Here is a 9,525-nt window from a genome sequence, read left to right as displayed (position 1 = left end):
ACTCACTAAATGTATACTAACTACTGCTTGCTTTCTGGCGTTATCTGCTTCTTAGCTTCATATTAAATCCTTTAACTTGCCTCAATATGCATGTGCTGGACTAAGAGCCACTTCTGTCCCCTTGGGTCCACTGGAGGGTCCCAGCAAGGGCCACCACCCACTGGCTCTCGTTTTTGACATCTTTTATCAGCTCTGTCTCTGAGCCGATTCTGGAAACACTGATCATTTATCTTTATTAAATCAACTACTACCCTCCTTATAGACAAAATTGCCAATTGATACTGACAAAATTCACAGTGTACTATCCATTGATTCAAATAGATCCCTCAAAACCCCTTCCCAGAATTAAGCAATATCCTATAAGTAAAGAATCCTTTCATGGCATAAAGCCCATGATAGGACATTACAAGTCTCAAAGACCCATTTCTTGGAATAGTTCCTGTAATATCCCTGTTTTACTAATGAGAAAAACTGAGGGCTGAGGGTGGAGGTTTGCTGAGGACCTGAGAACAATAAACAATGTTGTTATCTTGCCACACCCTGTTCTTAACCCTCATTCTTTACTAACATCCATTCCCACTGGATGTGAATGCTGCTGCTGCTGCTGCTAAGTCACTTCAGTCGTGTCCGACTCTGTGCGACCCCACAGACGGCAGCCCACCAGGCTCCCCTGTCCCTGAGATTCTCCAGGCAAGAACACTGGAGTGGGTTGCCATTTCCTTCTCCAATGCATGAAAGTGAAAAGTGAAAGTAAAGTTGCTCAGTCCTGTCCGACTCCCTGCGACCTCATGGACTGCAGCCCACCAGGCTCCTCTGTCCATGGGATTTTCCAGGCAAGAGTACTGGAGTGGGGTGCCACTGCCTTCTCCGCTGGATGTAAATGTTCCACTGTAATTCAATTTATGCAGTGCATTTTTTAGTATTTCAGCTGATGGACTATTGTGTATCATTTTTGCCTTCCCCTTGGAATAAAGCCAGTTCACCTGGACAGTAAAGCCTCAGGGTTTTACTGAGAGTTCTTATTTCTCACAAATCCTCAAGGCTGATCTAGATAATATAAAGTTCCCAGAAATTCTACTTTGTTGCAATATGTGGATGATTTGCTTTTTTGCTGTCCTCAGGCCTCTTCACAGGAAGACAGCATCCACTTGCTAAAGCTTTTAGCACTAAAGGGACATAAGGTTATCAAGGAAAATTGTAGTTTGCCCAAACCCAGGTTTGATATTTAGGGCATCTGATATCAGAACAAGTTATACCGAGTTACAGATAGGTTTTATGGTGTCTCTAAGTGTCCCCAAACCCCAAACATTAATTGCAAGGTTTTCTCGGATTAGTCAGCTTTTGCTGAAAATGTATTTCAAGTTTCTCTCATATAGACAAACTTCTGTATGTTTTGTAGCTTATTATTTTGGAATGTTGTAAGTGCGTCATGGCTTACTTCTAGCTGAAGTAAAATTTAAAATGGCCCTTATTTTAGGTGTTATTAGATGCAATACTTTTTCCTGCCAGTTTAGCTCTTAAGATTTCAGGGCATTCTAAACTTAATTCTCTAGAAGCTAAGGGAAATTTATCTTATTGACATTTCCACAAGGAATGCTTCTGTTAAAGGGACCGATAGTAGCTGAACCTCTGTCATGGTCCAAATGGGTATTTCCCCAAATGATAACTTAGGAAAACTGGCCCAGGGAAGTTCAACAATTGGCCTCAGGAAAGGAAAAGCAAGATTGGAAATTCAGTAATTGTTTTGATAAAAAGAGAACGCTCTGCCCAACCCAGTGCTCTGTGATGTCCTGAGGGGTTGGGGAGGGGAGCATGGGAGAGAAGCTCAAGAGGGAGGGGATATATGTATACTTATGGCTGATTCACATTGTTGTATGGCAGAAAACAACACAATATTGTAAAGCAATTATTCTTTAATTAAAAATTAATTAAAAAAAAAAGAGAGAACGCTCTGGTTTGGACCAAACAACAACCCAGTCTTACTGGAACCTCTAAAATTCCTACCGTAACTGGACCTGCACATCATCAGGTGACTTGAAAGTAAAGATTTTCCAGAATTGAAGCAGACAGTGTTTGAGTTCTACTTCTTTTGCTGTTTGGGCGACTTGCCTGTGATTTGCCATGCTTCCAGACCCTGAATTGTAATTCTCTGTTGAATAAACCCAATTTTTCTGGTGAAATAACTGGCAGTCTATTTGTTTTCAGTCCATACAATTCAGTGACATTTAGTACAACCACTTTTGTGCAACTCTCACCATTAATTAGCTTCAGAACATTTTCATCATCCCCCAAAGAAAATCTTGTACCCATTCGGCAGTCACTCCCCATTCATCTGTTCTCCAGACCTTGGAAACCAGTAATTTGAGGTCTCTTGGCTTGCCTATTCTGGATATTTGGCATAAATGGAGTCATACAATGCATAACCTTTGTGTCTGACTTCCTTCACTTAGCATAGCGTTTACAAGGCTCATCCATGTTTGTTTTGGCATGTATCTACATTTTATTCCTTTTTATTGCTGAATAATATTTCACTCTATGGTTATACTACATTTTATTTATCCATTCACTGAGTGATAGATAGTTGAGTTGTTTCCATCTTTTGGCTATTGTGAATAGTGCTTCTTTGAACAGTTGTGAACAGGTTTCTGTGTGAACAATTGTTTTCAGTTCTCTTGGGTATATACCTAGGAGTTGAATTTCTTGGTCTATGGTAATTCTGTATTTAACATCAGTAAACTGTTTTCAACAGCAGCAGCACCTTTTAACAGTTCCATCATTCACGCACAAGGGTTCAATTTCTTCACGTCCTTACCAACATCTGTTACTTAAAAATAGCCACGTGATATTTTTGGATTTATGATATCACATAATGGATCTGATATATCTCATTGTGGTTTTGACTTGCATTTCTTGCATTATGATTAATGATGTTGAACATCTTTTCACTTGGTTATTGGCTGTTTGTATATTTTCCTTAGGGAAGTGTCTATTCAATTACTTTGCCCCCCTTTTAATTGCATTGTGTTTTTTAATTCAATTGTGTTGCATTATGAATTTTTAAAAAAATGTTTCAGACTTGAGGCTTTTAGAAAATATTTGCAAATATCATGTTCCATTCTACGAGATGTCCTTTTAATTCTCTTGCTAGTGTCTTTCAATACACAAAAGTCTTAATTTCAAGATGTTCAATTTATTGACATTTTCTTTGTTTGCTTGTATTTTGTGTCACATCTAAGAAAATGTTTCCTAATTCGAGGTCATGCAGATTTTCACCTATGTTTTCTTCTAAGAATTTTATAGTTTTTAAAAATAGTTTTAGCACTTACCTTTAGGTTTTGATTCATTCAGAGTTAATTTTTGTATGTGTTGTGAAGTAGGTGTCCAGAATCATTTTTTTTCTTCTTTTGCATGTGGATATCCAGTAGTTTCAGCATTAGCCATTGATGAGACTATTTTCCCCACTGAACAGTCTTTTTACTCTTGTAAAAAATCAATTTTACAATTTTTTTTGGTAGACTCTCAATTTGATTCCATTAAACTACATATTTTCCTATATGCCAGTACCACACTGTTCTGATTACTGTAGCTTTGTAGTAAGTTTTGAACCTGGGAAATGTTCTTCTAGATGTGTTCTTTTTCCAGATTGTTTTCACTGTGTGGGATCCCTTGCAATTGCATATGAATTTTAGGATCTGCTTTTCCACTTCTGCAGAAAGGCTATTGGAATTTTGATAATGATTGCATTGAATTTGTAGATCATTTTGGTAGCATTGTTATTTTAACAATATTATGTCTTCAAGTTCATGAATATCAAATGTTCTTTCCATTTATTTACATCTAGGTCTTCTTTAATATATTTCAACAATGCTTTGTAGTTTTCAGTGTATAAGTCTTGGACTTACTTGGTTGAATTTCTCCTTAAATACATTATCCTTTTTGATGCTATTGTACATGAATTTTCCTTTTATATATTCTATTACTTGCATGTAGAAATAAAACTGATTTTTATGTGCTGGTCTTGTATCCTGAAACACTGTAAACTCATTTAAAAGTACTAATTGATTTTTGATGGTTGTTTGGATTTGAAAATTGAGAAAATTCTTGCTTTCTAGTTTGAATGCCTTTTATTTCTTTTCCTTGCCTAATTGCTCTGACTACAACTTCCAGTACAGTCTTGAATAAAAGTAGCAAAATCAAGCATCCTGTTTGTTCCTAATTTTAGGGGGAAAGTGCCAGTTTTTCATTCTTCAATATGAGATTAGCTGTGGATTTTTCATAATGTACTTTATCATGTTAAGGAATAGAAGGAAATTTCCTTCTATTCCTGGTTTGCTCAGTAATTTTATCATAAAAGGTTACTGAATTTTGTGAAATGTTTTTCCTGCATCAAGATGGTTTTGTGTGTGTGTGTTTTGCCTTCATTCTGCTAGTGCAGTGTATTATATTGATTGATTTTCTTATGTTGTATATATCTTCAATTTCTGGGATAAATCCCACACAGTCATAGTTTTTTATCCCAGATTTATGTTAACTTGGCTAGGAGTTGGGCAACCATAGGTGCCAGAGTCTTCAAATTCCTCTAGTATCCTTGTCTTTGTCTCCATTATTGACAAAACACTAATCACTCCTGAAGTGAAAGTGAAAGTTGTTCAGCTGTGTCCAACTCTGCAACACCATGGACTATACAGTCCATGGAATTCTCCAGGCCAGAATACTGGAGTGGGTAGCCTTTCCCTTCTCCAGGGGATCTTCCCAACCTAGGGATCGAATCCAGGTCTCCTACATTGCAAGTGGAACACTCCTCAGACAGTCTGTATCTTGTAGCTCTTTCTGCTGTGATCCAGAGTTGCTGTTGTGATGGCAAGTTCTGGGGTGGGGGTCAGGGTGTGGTGGAGTCTATAATTTTCCAATTAAATCTCAGTCTTAGTGGGACTGTCTAGGACAAATATTTATCCAGTGGTACGGCTTTCTCCCAAGTTCCTTGCCCTGTGCTCCCTCCTCTGGTTGCAGCATTCCTAATCTTCTTCCTTGAATAACCCTCCACCCCCCAACTCCATGTTTATTTTTTTCCCCCTCCTTAGTGAGACAGGAAGGTTAGATGGGGCTAAAGTAGGAGGAATGTCCTTATCTCAGCTAGCATAAGACTCTGGTAAACTCTTTTCCCCAGGAGAGCAGACATTTTTGGTGAACTCTAGATGTGTTTCACAATGGTTATCCTTCATCTCTTAGAGCACTGAGGGAATATTTCTCAGGTCACCACCACGCAAATCCATTGGAGTTTCTGAATCTAATGGCAGTGGATGTGGGCGACCTCTTAAGATTGTAGCCCCCAAGGAATTTCTCACTCTCAAGACAGTCCACATTCAACCTTTGGCAATTTATCGAAATGAGCATTTAATATTTCTAGTTCCTGTAGTTTCTCTTCCAGGTAAGCAGATCTGTATTTCTCTGGAATACAGGTATGCCTGTCATTCCAGATTTTGCATACCAGTGTTGTGATTTGCCCAGCAATCTCAGTTCTCAGGAATATAAAAGGAAAGTCAATGATTTTCAGCCTGTCCATCTTATTGTTGTAAGGTTGTGAGTGATCACTTTCAAGCTGTTCACAGCATAGAAGCTAAATCAGGAAGTCCAAACAAGTTTTTGAATGCTAGAAAATTGAAGATTATAAAATGCAAACAAAATCACAAAAATTCTTTAACTCCTTAAAATGCTCAAGTAATGTGACAATTTCACAATAATTATTCTGGGGTCAGTAGAATGTCAGATGTTGTCTGTGCAGAATTATGCAAAAGTGCAGAATTGTGCGCAGGATAGCCAACACCTTGCGTAGAATCCACTACACTTTGATTCAACTTTAAATTGTTTGCACTCCTGCATATACACCAAAACTTGCATTTTGTATTATCTCTATGAAAAGCAGTACACTTCTCATTAACTCATTAAGTGAGCAGCAGCCTTCTAAGCAAGCCTTTTATCATGAGAAAAACATACAAGGAAAGGAATTTTTTTTTCTGATATTGTGATTACCTGCACCTTGGGCTATGTTTTAAAAAGATGAGGTATTTTAGATCTTTAATAATCTCTGTAATAGTAAACAGAGCTATTACATTTTTTTATTACTGTAGTATTTTATCCTGGCACCGAAAATTTGCTTTCAATTTTAGAATCAGAAAACACTCCTGGTATGTTTGACCAGTTATCTGTGCTGAAAAGGTTGATCATGATGATACACAATGTGGACAATCTTACAACTTCTGCTGATTATTTTCATCTGAATTTAATTAAAAAATTTTTTAATAGCTGAAGAACCACATATCTCTTAGGTTTAGCTGTTAGTAGATACTTGTTTATAACTGACTTTCTGTCATTTTTTGTATTGAATGAACAGTTTCATACTACAAAAAAAGTTTCAAAAGGATTTTCCCCTCATTTAATAGATAACCAGTGCTCTGAAAGTTAATCACAAATCTACATTTGCATTCAAGATTCAAATACACAAATAAAAAATAGATCTTAGCAAACAGCACAGAAATTGAAAACATTTGATAGTCTCATAGCATCATTAATGTATTTGTCACTCATGAAGCTAAATTTATAACAGTAAATTGGGGTTAAACTGTTGAAGTGGTTTCAACCTATCAATAAACTGAACTTTGGTATGTGCTGCAGAAAAAATGAACTTCATGTATGGCTGCAAAGGAGAGCTGTATCTGCAAGGAACAACCTCTCCAATGAAAGCCATAGCTGATCTTATATAAGGTTTTGGGAAGCTTGGTCCAAGGATTGGTGGATTTTCAGAAGCAGGAGTGTTTATGGAATGACAGTCTTTCAACTATGTTAGTGTAATCACTAGAATAAAGCTGTTATTGACTGGTATACTTTCAGAAATATAGTTACTGAACTGAAGCATTTGCTGATTGACTTGTTTACAGGCATGGGATAGTAAACAACTGGTTGACTTTCAGAAGCTGGAGTCTCATTAGCTTGCTAACTGTCAGATGCAGGGGCCACTGCTGCTGATTTTTAGAGGATGTGTACTGATCCAAAGTAATCTCTAACTAACGGTGATTACTTGCTTACAACTTGAGACTATGACCAAAATGTCTTTTCTCTACCATGGAAAAAGACTTTCAATTCTCAGTTACCTTCTCCCACCCTACCCGCCGGGCTTCCCTGGTGGCTCAGACAGTAAAGAATCTGCCTGCAATGTGGGAGACCTGGGTTTGATCCCTGGGCTGGGAAGACCCCTAAGGAGGGCATGGCAATCCACTCCAGTATTCTTGTCTGGAGAATCCCCATGGACAGAGGAGCCTGGTGGACTACAATCCATGGGGTCGCAAAGAGCCAGATGTGACTAAGTTTAGCACATATCCCACCCCCACCCCCCACCCCTCCAACTTTGGTCTTTTCTCAGCCAAAAATGTAGGAGAGACTATAAAGAATTGTTCAGATCTCTGTGGAGGTCCAATTTTCAGCTAGCATTGCTATTTAAGTAATTTAAGTGCCAATTACTGAAACAGAAATACAGCTCTAACTGTTCAATTATCATTATCGGGGAAAAAAAATACAACTAATTACATTAAGGGAGATGTAAAAAAGACCAACACAAGATGCAGTTCAAAATCAGTCCATACAAGACATATTCACCATATACAGGATACCTGTCAAACTTATTTGCCATCTTAGCTTTCTTCTCACCCACCAACCTCATTTATTTGCTTCTGAACACCATTTTATTTGTTCTAGTATATTACATCCTATTCTCCAAATGTCCTGTTCCTGTTTTAGTTTGGAATCTTATTCATCTATCACTTGAATTATCATAGCTCAGATTTCTAGGCGTCAGTCTACACAGCTTGAATAAATTCTAGACACATTCTCTACACACTGTTGCCAAAACAATGTCCCTTGCTTAACATCTTTATCTATCAATTTTAGGGTAAAATCTAAACTTCCTTGCATGGCAAACAGGGCTTTTGTTATCTTGTCTCTTGCCTTCTACTCAAACTTAAACATCTGCCATTCTCTTGATCATTAGTTTTATTCTTGAATTTCCACAGAGATGTCACAGTATTACCCACCTCTACCTTTCCTCTTATTTGGAAGGCTTATCTCAGCCTCTGGATAGTTCTTATTATTCTTTCAAAACCTGACTCAGGGATCATTGCTTCTGGAAAACTTTCTCTGATGTAATCAGGCTTCCTTCAGTTCAGTTCAGTCGCTCAGTTGTGTCAGACGCTTTGCGACCCCATGAATCACGGCACGCCAGGCCTCCCTGTCCATCACCAACTCCCAGAATTCACTCAAACTCACGTCCATCGAGTTGGTGATGCCATCCAGCCATCTCATCCTCGGTCGTCCCCTTCTCCTCCTGCCCCCAATCCCTCCCAGCATCAGAGTCTTTTCCAATGAGTCAACTCTGCATGAGGTGGCCAGAGTACTGGAGTTTCAGCTTTAGCATCATTCCTTCCAAAGAAATCCCAGGGTTGATCTCCTTCAGAATGGACTGGTTGGATCTCCTTGCAGTCCAAGGGACTCTCAAGAGTCTTCTCAACACCACAGCTCAAAGGCATCAATTCTTCAGCGCTCAGCTTTCTTCACAGTCCAACTCTCAGACCCTTACATGACCACTGGAAAAACCATAGCCTTGACTAGATGGACTTTTGTTGGCAAAGTAATGTCTCTGCTTTATAATATGTTGTCTAGGTTGGTCATAACTTTCCTTCCAAGGAGTAAGTGTCTTTTAATTTCATGGCTGCAATCACCATCTGCAGTGACTTTGGAGTCCCAGAAAATAAAGTCGGACTGTTTCCACTGTTTCCGCATCTATTTGCCATGAAGTGATGGGACCAGATGCCATGATCTTCGTTTTCTGAATGTTGAGCTTTAAGCCAACTTTTTCACTCTCCTCTTTCACTTTCATCAAGAGGCTTTTGAGTTCCTCTTCACTTTCTGCCATAAGGGTGGTGTCATCTACATATCTGAGGTTATTGATATTTCTCCCAGCAATCTTGATTCCAGCTTGTGCTTCTTCCAGCCCAGCGTTTCTCATGATATACTCTGCAGAGAAATTATTAAGCAGGGTGACAATATACAGCCTTGACGTACTCCTTTTCCTATTTGGAACCAGTCTGTTTTTCCATGTCCAGTTCCAACTGTTGCTTCCTGACCTGCATATAGGTTTCTCAAGAGGCAGGTCAGGTGGTCTGGTATTCCCATCTTTTTCAGAATTTTCCACACTTTACTGTGAGCAAGCTTCCTTAGTTAGGTTCAATCTTTCTTCATGTCTAAATTGCTACAATGTTCTTGTACTGCAAAATATTTTCACAATCTATTTGCCTGTTAAAACCACCACACTTGTATACACTGACATAATTTGCTTTACTCATCTGACAGTCCTTCAACTCTATTCCCTTTACTTCATTCATAACTTCTTAAAGGCCTGTGACTTTTTTCTTAAAGTGTCCAGTGTGCAATACAGTACCTGCCCCAAGGCTAGGAGAAGAACAAACCACTGAGTTG

This window comes from Oryx dammah, unplaced genomic scaffold, assembly GCF_014754425.2.
Source record: "Oryx dammah isolate SB20612 unplaced genomic scaffold, SCBI_Odam_1.1 HiC_scaffold_5, whole genome shotgun sequence".
NCBI lineage: Eukaryota > Metazoa > Chordata > Mammalia > Artiodactyla > Bovidae > Oryx > Oryx dammah.
This window is presented reverse-complemented; position numbering follows the sequence as displayed.